Source organism: Dendrobates tinctorius, unplaced genomic scaffold, assembly GCF_039654945.1.
Source record: "Dendrobates tinctorius isolate UK_male_01 unplaced genomic scaffold, ASM3965494v1 ptg000024l, whole genome shotgun sequence".
Lineage (NCBI taxonomy): Eukaryota > Metazoa > Chordata > Amphibia > Anura > Dendrobatidae > Dendrobates > Dendrobates tinctorius.
In genome coordinates, this window is record NW_027361692.1 from 2,039,668 (window position 1) to 2,054,527 (window position 14,860).

The following is a 14,860-nucleotide window of genomic DNA, read 5'->3' on the forward strand; positions in this document are numbered from 1 at the left end:
TTTTCCTGTGACCATCCAGTACGTGCGTTCAAAGGCTTATTGGGGTGCATGTGACTTTGTTGCAGGGAGGGCCTTACAGTCAATGCATAAGCTAACAGTATGGCAGTGCCAAAATAATAATGTGAACTTGGTTTTCCTGTGTCCATCCAGTACGTCAGTTCAAAGTCTTAGTGGGGTGTATGTGACTTTGTGGCAGGTCGGGCCTTGCATTCACTGCATAGGCTAACACTGTGCCAGAACAAAATTAATAATGTGAACTGGGTTTTCCTGTGTCCATCCAGTACGTCGGTTCAAAGGTTTATTGCGGTGCATGGGACTTTGTGGCAGGCTGGACCTTCCATTCACTGCATAGGCTAACACTATGGCAGTACCAAAAGAATGCTGTGAACTTGGTTTTTCTGTGGCCATCCAGTACCTGGGTTCAAAAGCTTATTAGGGCACATTTTACTTTGGTGCAGGGCAGGTCTTGCATTTAATGAATAGGCTAATACTATGGGAGACATATTTTCTTATACTTGGAACACTTTTTCATGAGACCCTCCTGTACGTCTCATCAAAGGGGTATTGGGGTGTGTCCTAATTTTTGGCAGCCCAGTCACTCAATGAATAGGCAATAACAGTATAGGAGACCCACTGTTTAAATATGGCCCTTTAAGAATAGTAATGCCGACTGATGACCCAATAAAAATAGGCTTTGCTACATTAAGAGTCCTCCCCTTCATAAATGAAACAAGATGTGCCCGATGATGTGTCATACACCACATGGCCAGCTAAGGTTGTTAAATGCTGCAATGACATTTCACAGTAAATGCATATGTATAGTTTGAAAGCAATGGTAACGTTGAAAAATGCATCAAAAACGCTACGTGTGAACGTAGACAAAGTGGTGGAGGAACATTTTTGTTTTAGGTTAATTATTTTGCCTTATATAAAAGTCACTACCCTGGAAAGGATGTTCCTTGACATATTTTCCAGGAAAATCCATTTTGGTTTCGTTTTTGTATGTTTTTTGATACACCTGTAAAAATGGCATAAGACTCTGACAACATTGTTCACAGCTGTGACCTGGGAGTAAGAAATGCTTCCAGGGACATTCCCCATGATGTTCCCTTGCTATTTCAGCACAGTTTCCATCATTAACAGATGTTTTTAGACTTTAAAAGGACCCCAGGTGGGATTGTGGCAAAAATGCTTGGTTTTCTCATAGACTTACATTGGGCTCGTTGCTCGGGTCGAGTACCAGAGTATTCCAATTTGCTTGACCCAAATAACGAGCACCCGAGCATTTTAGTGCTCATTCATCACTTATGGGGACCCCTCTATTCTTGATAGCCAGCCTTGCTAAAGCTGACAGCTGAGAATTGCAGCCCCTAGCTGTCAGTTTTGCCTGGCTAGTTATCAAAAGAACAGGGGAACCATGACATTTTAAAAATTATTTATTTATTTAAAGTCTCACTGTGCAACTCTGTGAAAAATTTCTCCGTGAACTGTGGTGAACTCTGTGAGCTCAGCGCTGCACCGTGAGAATTTCTCAAAGTGCTAGCAATGATCTCACTCAGGTCACTGCAGGTAATGTAACCAGCTGGGAAAGCAGCCTCAGTGCCCGCTGGCAAACTCAATGATGTCACCGCTAGTCACTGATGCTGGGCTTGCAGCAGCTCATTCTCCCAGTGGTTCTCAGCCTGGATGGTCGCATCTTGGCACCATCCAGGTTGAAAACTGTTTATCCTACAGACATGGATTACGGCTAGGGACAGAACGACGGACAGGCAAGGGATATTGTGTGTCACCTGACAATACAAAGGTGATTTGAACCCACCTTGACAATACTACAGGGCAAGTGGTGTACATGGGCATTTTCTATATTGCACTTGGGAGGCAATTTTCATGGCCCCTTACCAGCCTGAGAATACCATCCCCAGTTATCTTCTTTAGCTTGGTTTGTTGTAAAAAATCGGGGACCCCAAGTCATTTTTTAAAATTATTTACTTACATAATTAAAATAATTGTAGTGGGAACCCCTCTATTCTTGATATCCAGCCTTGCCGAAGCTATCAGCTGAGAGTTGAAGCCCCAAACTGTGAGTTTTGCTTGGATGGTTATCAAAAATACAGGGGAATCCACGCCGGTTTTTTTAAACTATTTATTTACAGCACAGGCACCGACTGATGAATACTCTCAACAGCCGCCACCTGTTCTTGCTGTTATTAGCAGCAGCAGGTGTAGGCTGATGGGTGCAGTAGTCCCAGCAGCCAAAGCTAGTGATTGGAGATCAACTTTTAACCTCCGATCACAGATGTGCGTTTATGCTGTCATTTGATCGCGTGGGAACCGTGGCTGTCTGACCAGTGATAAAATCATCAAGGAGTATTTGCAGTGTTGTCATGCACATGAAAGTATGGCAAACACTGGATGTTCGGCCCCCCATTCAAGTGAATGGGTCCGGGTTCAGGTTTGGGTCCGGGTACTGCTCTGGTACCTGAACCAAAACTTTTTATAACTGTTCGGCCGAACCTGCTGGACCTGAACATCCAGAGGTAAACCCATCTCTAGTCATTGGTGAACTTCAAACAGGCCTGAACATGTACAGGTGTGAGAACCCCGCACCCCTCCCAGCACTTTAACCCCCTAAAAGCTGCGGTCAGTGCGATTGCAGCATTTAGCCAGCAGGCAGAGGAAAGAAATTCCCCCCTGCACTTGGATTGAAGATCCCACTCCTGCATTGCTATACCTTAGAACTCCAATAAGACTGCAGAAATTGTGAAAGTCCCATAGTGGGACTAAGTAAAAAAGTAAAAAAAAATGTTGAAAATATATATTTTTTTAAAAATCACAAAATAATAATAATAATAACAATAATAGCAACATTTATTTATAGGTAAAATATATTTTATGAAAAAAAGCAAAACAATAAAAGTACAATGACCCAACCTATATAACTGACCTACTAGTTAACTCCTTTAGTGAACGCCGAAAAAAGTAAAGAAAAAACGAGGCAAAAAACTATGCTTTATTATCATACTGCCGAACAAAAAGTGGAATAAAACGTGATCAAATTTACAAATGTAAATATCAATGGTATAGCTAAAACCATCATTTTGTCCCGCAAAAAACAAGCTGCTATACGCTAAAGCAGCGGGAAAATATAAAAGTTATAGCTCTCAGAATACAGCGATACAAAAATAATTATTTTTTTCTATAAAATAGCTTTTATTGTGTAAAAACGCCAAAACATAAAAAAAAATTAATGTGGTATCGCTGTAATCATACTGACTCGAAGAATAAAGCTTCCTTATCAATTTTACCACATTTGGAACGTCATTAAAAAAAAAACAAAAAACAATTCCTGAATTGCTGTTTTTGTATACTCTGCCTCCCCAATATCGGAACAGAAAGTGATCAAAAAATGTCATGTGTCCAAAAATGGTAACAATAAAAAAACATCAACATAGCTCACAAAAAAACAAGACATCACATGGGTTTCAGTCAAAATATGCAAAAATGATAGCTTTCAAAATATGGTGATGCAAAAACTAGACTTTGAAAACAAAAAAGTGTCTTTTAGTGTGTGACAGCAGCCAAACATAATCACACCGACCCGAAGAATAAAGTAGTCTAATCACTTATACTGCACAAGAAACTGCGTAAAATCTAAATAAAACAAATTCATCTGCTGATTTTTTTCATTCTGCCTCCCAAAGATTGCAGTAAGGCTCAGCTCACATTTATCGTGCGAGCACTTACACCAGGGTTTTCGTGTAAATCTCTGAAATCTGTGATTAAGATGGAACCCCCAGCAGAAGATTCCCTATAATGCGCAGGAGGCACCGTGGATGCCATCTGACCTTTGATCCAGGGTTGTCTGTCTTTTTATTAGGAGTGCATAAGTGCTGTCGGCCACAGTTTTCTGCACCTATGAAAAAAGGACACGGCTGAACAGAGGCCAGACGGAGTCCAGAGTAACTCTGCTGCCTCAAACTAGTGAGTGCCTCCCTTGGGGATTTCATCTGAATTACATCACTTAAAGATATACATGGAAACCCTGATGTAAGTGCTAAGCATAGAGCACCAGACAAATGTGTTAGGGACTGGCGGAACGCACCTAATTAAATAAGCGTAGAGCCTAGGTGAGTTCGCAGTCCGGGGTCCACCGTGCAGAGGTGTTAACTGCTGCTAAACAATAATGGACAGTGTATGGCAGGGAATAGCAAAACTCACGTGGGTTAAAGTCACCCGGAATGTACTGAGGTAGACTCTGTTACTTCACAGAGACTGCCCTAACAGGCGTAGGAGCCGTAACCTGTTCAGCCTCATAGACTACGGCTAGGAGAACGTTAGTGTGAAGTCACAGGACGCTGCCCCAAGCATGGGGTCATCACCCCTCTAGACCCACTCACGTACGGAGCCGCTACTGCAGCACCAGGTGTAGACCCTTAAGGAATGCTGTACCCTGTTAACAGCCACAGGGTGCAGCAGGCAGTTGCTTACCGCACTGAACGTGTACTGCGCCGCACTGGCGGACGGCACTAACCAGCCTAGGCCTAGAGCTGGAAAGTGCACTAACTGCGCACGGCACCGCTCTGACGGACGCTGCGGTAATGCGGTAACGAGGTGCCGTGTGCTGAATGGCGCCCTCAGGCACTACTAAGTAAATGGAGCTGAGAGCACTGTGGCGCTAGGCACTGCCAGAACTTGGTGCTGACTTAAAACCCTAAACCCTACACACATGCATATCAAAGGGAGGGGAAATATAATAAGTCATTCACCAGAGTCAGACATCCATCATCAAACACACACTTCAGCAACGAATCTCTATATTAGCGCATGGCTGGATGGTCATGCAAACCTTTTATAACTGCAGCCTTCCGGGACCTTCCGGTGGTCCAATCAGAGCAGCAACGGGACCTGAGCATGTGACCTCCGACTTTCAATGAGAGGTCGTCCCATGGGCATGCTCAGTAGGGGAAAAGCAGGACTTAGTCCCAGGAGTGTCTGATTGCTGCTGACTCAGGCATGATACAATAGTAGAGCCAGAAGAAGCAACCAGAAGCCTAGCATTACCCTGGGCAAGGTGCTGGGACCGATGTCTCTGCTGCGCAGTCTCCTCTCTGGCTGGAGAGGAATGGGAGTCCATGGGAGGCAAGGCTTGAGTTCCCTCATGTGCAGAGGCAGGAACCTGACACCTAACAAAATGATATCCAAATTGTTATGTAAAAGGTTCAACTGAATCCATAAAAAAGGCAAGTCCCTACTCAGGTTTGCACAAAGGCTCAGGAAAAACAAAATGGCTCCTCGCCACTCTGTGCTTCCAAATGCTCCACTTACATCTGAGCCCCAGTGTGTCTAAATCACATATAGCTTCCACATGTTTGGGATTTCTGATTTGATGAAAGCTCACCTAATTTACAGGTGCATGAGCTAGGTACAACGTACTGGTAACTGCAACTGCAATTTTCACTCAGCATAATCCACTGCTGCTTGTCTATTTAAAACACCCATAAAGTCAAAATCATTACAACACCTGTATATAGATTCCCAAAGGGGTATAATTACCAAAATGGGGTCACTTAAGGGGGATTCTGCCCTTCTAGCACTTAGGAGCTCAGTATATGGAGTCTGCAAACTATTATAGAAAATTCTGCGCTCCAGGATGCCTCCTGTATAACAGTACTGCTTAGCCATATGGCGAATCTTGGGAGGGATGTATCACTATTTGCCAATAGCGCTCCGTCTCTCCCATGTCTTGCTGTATGGATAAATAGTAGTGAATTCATTGAGAGGTGTAGTTTGTAGAATAAGATCTCTTATGGAGGTTCTGCTCTTCTAGCACATCAGGGGCTCTGCCAATGTGACATGGCACCAGTCCAGCAAAATGTGAACTCTTTATGGCACTTCTTTCCTTCTGAGCTTTGCACTGTGCCTCAAAAGTAGTTTTCGACCACATGTGGGGTATTGGCCAACTCACAAGAACTTGCATAACAAATATTAGGGTCCATTTTCTCCTGTTATGCTTGTGAAAATAAAAAAATGGGGCAAAAATAATATTTTTGTGGGAGAAATGTGATTTTTTTTTATTTTCACTGCTCTACATTATATACTTCTATGAAACAGCTGGGGGTTCAAGGTGCTCACCAAAATGATGTCACTTGTGGGGTTTTTCCATTGTATAGGCACATCAGGAGTTCTCCAAACTTGACAACACGCCATCAGACCATTCCGTTAAAGTCTGTGTTTCAAAACGTCACTCCTTCTTTTATGAGTCCTGCCATGAGCCTAAACAGTTTTTTACCCCCAAATATTGGGGAGAAATTGTATGGTGCAATTTCTCCTTTTACCCTTGTGGTACTGCTAAATTTGGGGGTACAATACGTTTTTGTGGGGAAAGTTTGATTCTTTTATTTTCACTGCTTAATGTTATAAACTTCTGTGAAGTTCCTGAAGGTTCAAGGTGTTCACCACACACCTAGATAAGTTCCCCAAGGGGAATGGTGTTACTTGTTGGCAGTTTCCACTGTTTAGGCACATCAGAGGCTCTCCAAATGCAACATGGCGTCCGCTATGCTTAATCCAGCAAATTTTACATTCAAAAGTCATATAGTGCTCCTTCCCTTCCGAGCCCTGCTGTGTGCCAAAACAGTGGTTTTCCCCCACATATGAGTTATCGACATGCTGAAGAGAAATTGCACAAGTTTTTGGGTTCATTTTTTTCCCAATACCCTTGCAAAAATAAAAAAAATTGGGCTCTAAATTAAAGTTTTTGAGAAAAAGTGAAATGTTCATTTTTCCCTCCACATTCCAAAAATTCCTGTGAAGCACCTGAAGGGTTATTACACTTTTTGAATGTGATTTTGAGCACTTTGAGGGGTGCAGTTTTGGAAATGGTGTCACTTTTAAGTATTTTGTGTCATATAGGCCCCTAAAAGTTGCTTCAAATGTGATGTGGTCCTTAAAAACAATGGGTTTGTAAATTTAGTTGGAAAAGTGAGAAATCACTTGTCAACTTTTATCCTTTATAACTTCCTAACAAAAAAAGTATTTTTCAATAATTATGCTGATGTAAAGTAGACATGTGGGAAATGTTATCTAGTATTTTGTGTGATATAACTTTATGAATTAAGGGCATAAAAATTAAAAGTTTGAAAATTGCAAAATTTAGCGGTGAACGTGCAGGGTACTTATGCCAAAGCACTGCTTTTGAACGGCGCTGAGGAATAAGGGTATAGCACCCCACAGAGTCGGAAATTCTCCAGGGTCTCAGCTACTGGGGGCAGCTGGGACCCCAGAGAACATGATTCGGGTTGTTTTTTATCGACCCCAAAGTTGCAATCACCGTTATTAACGGTATAACGGCAACCGCAAAAAAAGTCTAATTTCCCATTTTCTCATTTCCCATTCCTATTTTCACACATCAGAGGAGACAGAAATAGGGTCCTCCGATCCCCCCAGCACCTCCGTTGTCCCTGCAATCCCCAATGAAGTCCCTCGAGCCTCTGGCATCTTATTCTGGGAGAAAATGTCAGGGGCATGCGGCGTGCGCCCGCTGAGATCTGCCGGACGGCATTCGGCAACAATAGGAAATTTTTTCCTATTGGTTCATTTTGATCACTGTGATAGACCCTATCACAGTGATCAAAATAAAAAATTGTAAATCAAACCCCCCTTTAGTTAGCTAAAAATAATAAAATAAAAAAAGTATTTATTTCCATTTTTACATTTGGGTGAAAGTGAGTTGGGCTAAAGTGAGTTGGGCTACAGTTAGGGATAGGGTTGGGCTAAAGTTACGGTTTGGGTTGGGCTAGGGTTAGGGTTGGGCTAAAGTTAGGGTTGGGGCTAAAGTTAGGGTAGCACTAAAGTTAGGGTTGGGCTAAAATTAGGGTTGGGCTAGGGTTAGGGTTGTGGTTATGGTTGGGATTACGGTTAGAGTTGTGGTTAGGGTTATGGTTAGGGTTGGGAATAGGGTTAGGGGTGTGTTGGGGTTAGGGTTGTGGTTAGGGTTATGGATAGGGTTGTGATTAAGGTTAGGGGAGTGTTGAGGTTAGGGTTGGAGTTAGAATTGGGGGGTTTCCACTGTTTAGGTACATCAGGGGGTCTCCAAACGCGACATGGTACCAACATTGATTCCAGCCAATTTTGCTTTCAAAAAGTCAAATGGTGCTCACAGCCAAACAGTGGCTTTTCCCCACACCTGGAGAATCAGTTTACTTGGGAGAAATTGCACAACAAATTTTGTGGCACATTTTCTCCTGACACCCTTGTGAAAATTAAAAAAAATTTGGTTCGAAAGTAATTTTTTTGTGAAAAAAGTAAAATGTTCATTTTTTCTTCCACATTGCTTTAGTTCTTGTGAAGCATCAGTAAACTTCTTGAATGTGGTTTTGCGCACCTTAAGGGGTGCAGTCTTTAGAATGGCGTAACTTTTGGATATTTTCTGTTATGTTGACCCCCCAAACTCACGTCAAATATGAGGTGGTCCCTAAAAAAATGGTTTTGTAAATTTGGTTGGAAAACTAAGGAATAGTTGGTCAACTTTCTAACATCCTAACAAAAAAAATTATGTTTCCAAAATTGTGCTGATGTAAAGTAGACATGTGGGAAATGTTATTTATTAACTATCTTGTGTGATACCACTCTCTGACACAAAACAATTGTACAAAAATTACAAGTTTGAAAATTGCAAAATTTTTGCCAAATTTCTGTTTTTTTCATAAATAAACACAAGTTACAGTGGGGAAAAAAAAGAATTTAGTCAGCCACCATTTGTGCAAATTCTCCCACTTAAATAGATGAGAGAGGCCTGTAATTGACAGCATAGGTAGACCACAACTATGAGAGTCAAAATGAGAAAACAAATCCAGAAAATCACCTTGTCTGATTTGGCAAGATTTATTTTGCAAATTATGGTGGAAAATAAGTATTTGGTCACCTAAAAACATGTAAGATTTCTGGCTCTCACATACCTTTAACTTCTTATTTAAGAGGCTCCTCTGTCCTCCATTCATTACCTGTAGTAATGGAACCTGTTTGAACTTATTATCAATATAAAAGACACCTGCCCACAACCTCAAACAGTCCCATGCCAAACTCCACTATAATGAAGACCAAAGAGCTGTTGAAGGATGCCAGAAACAAAATTGCAGCCCTGCACCAGGCTGGGAAGACTGAATCTGCATTAGGCAAGCAGCTTGGTGTGATGAAATCAACTGTGGGAGCAATAATAAGAAAATGGAAGACATACAAGACCACTGATAATCTCTCTCGATCTGGGGCTCCACGCAAGATCTCACCCCGTAGGGTCAAAATGATCACAAGAACGGTGAGCAAAAATCCCAGAGCCACACGGGTGGACCTAGTGAATGACCTGCATAGAGCTGGGACTACCATAATAAAGGCTGACCTCAGTAACACACTACTCCACCAATGACTCAGATCCTGCAGTGCCCGACGTGTCCCCCTGCTTAAGCCAGTACATGTCTAGGCCCTTCTGAAGTTTGCTAGAGAGCATTTGGATTCTCCAGAAGAGTATTGGGAGAATGTCATATGGTCTGATTAAACCAAAGTAGAACTGTTTGGTAGAAACAAAACTCGTCGTGTTTGAAGGAGACAGAATGCTGAGTTGCATCCAAAGAACACCATACCTACTGTGAAGCATGGGGGTGGCAACATCATGCTTTGGGGCTGTTTTTATGCAAAGGGACCAGGACGACTGATCCGTGTACATGAAAAAATGAATGGGACCATGTATCCTGAGATTTTGAGTGCAAAATGAAATGTGGATGGGTCTCTCAGCATGATATTGATCCCAAGAACACTGCCAGGGCAATGAAGAAGTGGCTTCGTAAGAAGCATATGAAGGTCCTGGAGTGGCCTAGCCAGTCTCCAGAGAGATTTGAAAGTCTGTGTTGCACAGCGACAGACCCAAAACATCACTGCTCTAGAGGAGATCTGCATGGAGGAGTGGGCCAACATACCACCAACAGTGTGTGCCAACCTTGTGAAGACTTACAGAAAACGTTTGACCTCTCTCATTGCCAACAAAGGACATATAACAAAATATTGAGATGAAGTTCTGTTAATGACCAAATACTTATTTTCCACCATAATTTGCAAAATAAATCTTGCCAAATCAGTCAAGGTGATTTTCTGGATTTGTTTTCTCATTTTGACTCTCATAATTATGGTCTACCTATGATGTCAATTACAAGACTCTCTCATCTCTTTAAGTGGCAGAATTTGCACAATTGGTGGCTGACTAAATACTTTTCTCCCCACTGTATATTGAAGAAATTTTACCACGAACATGAAGTACAATATGTCATGAAAAAACAATCTCAGTATCAGTGGGATACGTTAAAGCGTTCCAGAACTATGACCTCATAAAGTGACAGTGGTCAGAATTCTAAAAATTGGCTTGGCAATTAAGTACCAAATTGGCTCTTTTACTAAGGGGTTAAATCACAAAAACATTGAAGGGTTTGGGAACAGAAATTTATTAGAGTCTTTGGTTCCCTCCACACAGGACTAAATCAGTCTGAAGAATTTATGACTTACGAAATAATCTAAAAAGTCTGCTCCAGAGACAGTAAAGGGGGCTTTACACATAGCGATATCGCTAGCGATATCGCTAAAGTGTCACCGATTTTGTGACGCAGCAGCGATACCGCTAGCGATATCGCTACATGTGATACTCACCTCCGACCATCTCCCCCACTGGCTATCGCTGATTGCGTGAGATCGGCCTGGTCCATTTCTCGTTGTCGGCTTCCTGCTGGCGCCGACGAGTGAGCTATGGATGCAGCCATGGGCGCAGGCGGAAGAAGACATCATCACTGCGTCTGACGGTAAGTATTGACCGCCGACCGCAGATGCATCGCTAGTGAGTTATGCCTGTTTGGCAGCTCATTAGTGACCATTTAGCGATGCACCAGCAATCCAGACCGGGTCATATCAAGGTCGGGATCGCTGGTGCATCGCTAAATGTAATGGGGCCCTTAGGACACATGGCCTCTGATCTTACATGGATATTGGAGCTATAAAACTTTCACACCACCAATCTAATCCAATTAAGTATTCATTCACTGAGCTCAGTTTGTTTGCTTATATAAATGTCCATTTATTATGCCATGACTCAGGTTTTTGTTTTTTTGTCAATATATTTGTGATTCTTCTGATACTTTGTTTTACCATGAAGAAGAGACCTAAAGGCCCCTTTATATTTAGGGATGCACCAGCGATCCCGACCACGATACGACCCTGTCAGGATCGCTGGTGCATCGCTAAATGGTTGCTAGCGAGCTGCCACACAGGCAGGTCTCCCAAACCATGCTAAGCAAGGAAAAAAAATGGATGAAAAACACACTAACTGAGATACAACAAGAAAACAGAGTATTGCAGAGTATTTTTGCAAAGCTGTCATTCTGTGTTTTGTTGTTGTATCTCAGTTAGTGGGTGGTGTGAGCATTGTCTGATCGACGTGTTCACATTTGTGCATGTCACATGTGTGTTTTTCATCCTTTTTTTTCCTTGCTTAGCATGGTTTGGGAGACCCCACCCCTCTCTTGTGTGATGTGCACATAAGAGCTGCCTCAGACCACAAGCCCATACTAGGGAGCGGCCTGTCTGAATCCTGTTCATATTAGACACTGTTCACATGTTCAGGTCTTTAATACATTAGATAGGGACTGCGTCGATAGGGGTTACCTTGACGTGGTGGAGCAGCTTGGTGCACTTTTTTTGCGCAAAAAAACGTATCGACTAAATACCCTGTATTTGTTATCCAGTACTTGCTGATTACTGCCATTTTTTATTGCAGAGTATTTTTGCAAATCTGTCATTCTGTGTTTTCTTGTTGTATCTCAGTTAGTGGGTGGTGTGAGCATTGTGTCACGGCCCCTGGCCTTGCCGTCACAGCCCCTGGGCCCCCAGTCACGCTCCCCGCCAGGCGTCCCAGTGCGCGCGGCCATACTCACCTCCCCCGGTAGCCACGCTCCCTCCAGCCCCGGCGTCGGCGTCCCTCTCTGTCCGGCCCGCGGCTGGTGACGTCACCGCAGGCCTCGTGCATGCGCCGTAGGCCGCGGCCGGCTCTCCACATCTGAGCTGATCTGGTCTCCGGCGGTGCGCCGCCGTACCAATGGGCGCACAGCGGCAGCTATATCAGGCCTCCCTCCCTTAGTGGAGGTGCCTGACCGTTATTCTTGCAGCACTTTAGGCCCCGTGCTCTCGACTGGTATCAGGCTCCCTGCCTTAATCTTTGTGTTTCCTTCCAGCTCTGCTCCCTGTGTCCGTGCCTGCTCCAGTCCTGTGTCCGTGCCTGCTCCAGTCCTGTCTCCGTACCTGCTCCAGTCCTGTGTCTGTACCTGCTCCAGTCCTGTGTCCGTACCTGCTCCAGTCCTGTGTCCGTACCTGCTCCAGTCCTGTCTCCGTACCTGCTCCAGTCCTGCTACCTGTCTCCGTACCTGTTCCAGTCTTGCCTACTGGTGTCCGTACCGGCTCCAGTCCTGTGTCCGTACCTGCTCCAGTCCTGTCTCTGTACCGGCTCCAGTCCTGCTACCTGTCTCTGTACCTGTTCCAGTCCTGCCTACCGGTGTCCATACCTGCTCCAGTCCGGTGTCTGTACCCGCTCCAGTCCGGTGTCCGTGCCTGTTCCAGTCCTGTCTCCGTACCTGCTCCAGCCCTGCCTACCCGAGTCCGTACCTGCTGTCTGTCTCAAGCCTTGCCTACCCGGGCTTCAACCTGCTGTCCTGTTCTAGTCTAGTCTACCGGTGTCTGTTCCAGTCGTCCTTACGCAGTTCTTCTTCCCGTCTGCAGCTCTGTGATCCATTCCGAGCCGCCCCTCTTGGTTCCGGCTACAGTGGCATTCGAACCCCTGGACCTGCGCCAAACAGTCCCTGTATAGGGGTCGGCCACACCTGGTTGCTCATCCGGGGCCCCTCAGTGCCACGGCCCAGAGGGTCCACTCCAGGGAATTCCGCCTTGCCGTGTGTGGTGCTAACAGTACGGTCAGGACATGGATCCCGCCGGTGTTTCAGCTCCTCGTCAAAAGGAGTTCCTCTTTTTATGGGAGAACCAGGGGCGCATCATGTCGGTCATGAGGGCCATGGAGTCCCGCCTGTCCGCTCTTCAGGCAGCCGATCCAGGGAATGCCGCTCAGCTGGCCGGCCTCCAGCAGGAGTTGAGCCAGCAGCGGGACGCTCAGACCCATATTTTGTCTTATATGGCCTCGGTAGACTACCGTCTGGGAGATCTCCAGTCTGCCGCCGCGGTCTCGGCAGCCATCCCCAGTCCCGCTCCGTTTCCCTCTCCTCGCCTTGCCAAACAACCCCCATACAGTGGGGACCCCAAACAGTGTAGAGGGTTCCTAAACCAGTGTGGCTTGCATTTCGAGCTTCAGCCTCACCAGTATCCCTCCGATAGGGCCAAGGTGGCCTTTATCATGTCCCATCTGGAGGGAGAGGCCTTATCCTGGTTAAACCCGCTCTGGGAGAGGGACGATCCCATGGTCTCTAACATCCCGGTTTTCCTGGACACCTTTCGTAAGGTGTTCGATGAGCCCGGATGGGTAGCCTCGCTTACTGAATCACTTTTCAGCCTCCACCAGGGCACCCTGACAGTTGGTCAATACGCCATTTGGTTCCGCACCATGTCCTCCGAATTGGGTTGGAATAATGCGGCATTGGTCGGGGCCTTTTGACGTGGGTTGTCGGGCAGAATTAAGGATGAGTTGGCGGGGCGGGATACTCCCACCACCCTCGAGGACCTCATCTCCCTGGCCACTCGAATAGACCTCCGGTTCCAGGAGTGCGCCCGAGAATCGGCGAGGGACAGGAGGCCCATTAGGCCTGCCCCGACCGCTAGTCGGTCCTTTAATCCACGCTCGCCTGGTCCGGTACATACTCCGCCTCCCGAGCCCATGCAGGTAGATCGGGTCCGGATGGCTGAGAGACGTCAGAGGGAGAGACGGGAGCAGGGTCTTTGTCTTTATTGTGGGGGAGCATCCCACTTCATCCGCTCTTGTCCTGAGAGACCAGGAAACTCTTCCACCTAGGCCAGGTAAGAGAGGCCTTCCTAGGTGATTAAGATTCCTCTCAGGTCCTCACACTTTCTGTTCTTCTACTTTCAGGGGAGAGGCGTGGGTCCGAGGTGGCCTATGTGGATTCGTGCTCAGCAGGCAACTTCATCCGGCATGAAGTTGTGGACAAGTATCGTATTCCCGTGGTCACCCTGAAGAACCCCCGGATTATCGCTTCCGTTGACGGCAGACCGCTACAGGAATCCATCACCGCGGTCACAGAGGAGGTTGTCTTGCAAGTCGGCGCTCTCCACCGAGAAAGAGTGGCCTTCTACGTGTTGCCCGACTTGTCTCATGCCATTCTACTTGGCCTCCCGTGGTTACGGACACACCTGCCGGTACTCAACTGGTCGACCGGGGAGGTCTTGCGCTGGGGAGATCCGTGTCATGGTCGCTGTCTGAACCCCATTCATCCGGTTGTTCCCGCCCGCCCACCTCAAGAGCTCTCTGGGCTTCCCTCAACCTATTGGGCTTATGCAGACGTTTTCGACAAGAAGGAGTCGGAGGTTCTTCCACCACATCGCCCCTTCGACTGCCCGATTGAGCTAATCCCAGGTTCTACTCCTCCCAGGGGCAGGATCTACCTGCTGTCCCCTGCAGAATCCGCAGCCATGTCTGAATACGTCATGGAGAACCTCGCCAAGGGATTCAATCGGAAGTCTTTGTCTCCCGCAGACGCCGGGTTCTTCTTTGTTAAAAAGAAGGACGGTTCACTGCGCCCATGTATCGATTATAGAGGATTGAACAACATCACTATCAAAAACCGGTACCCACTCCCTCTTATCCCAGAGTTGT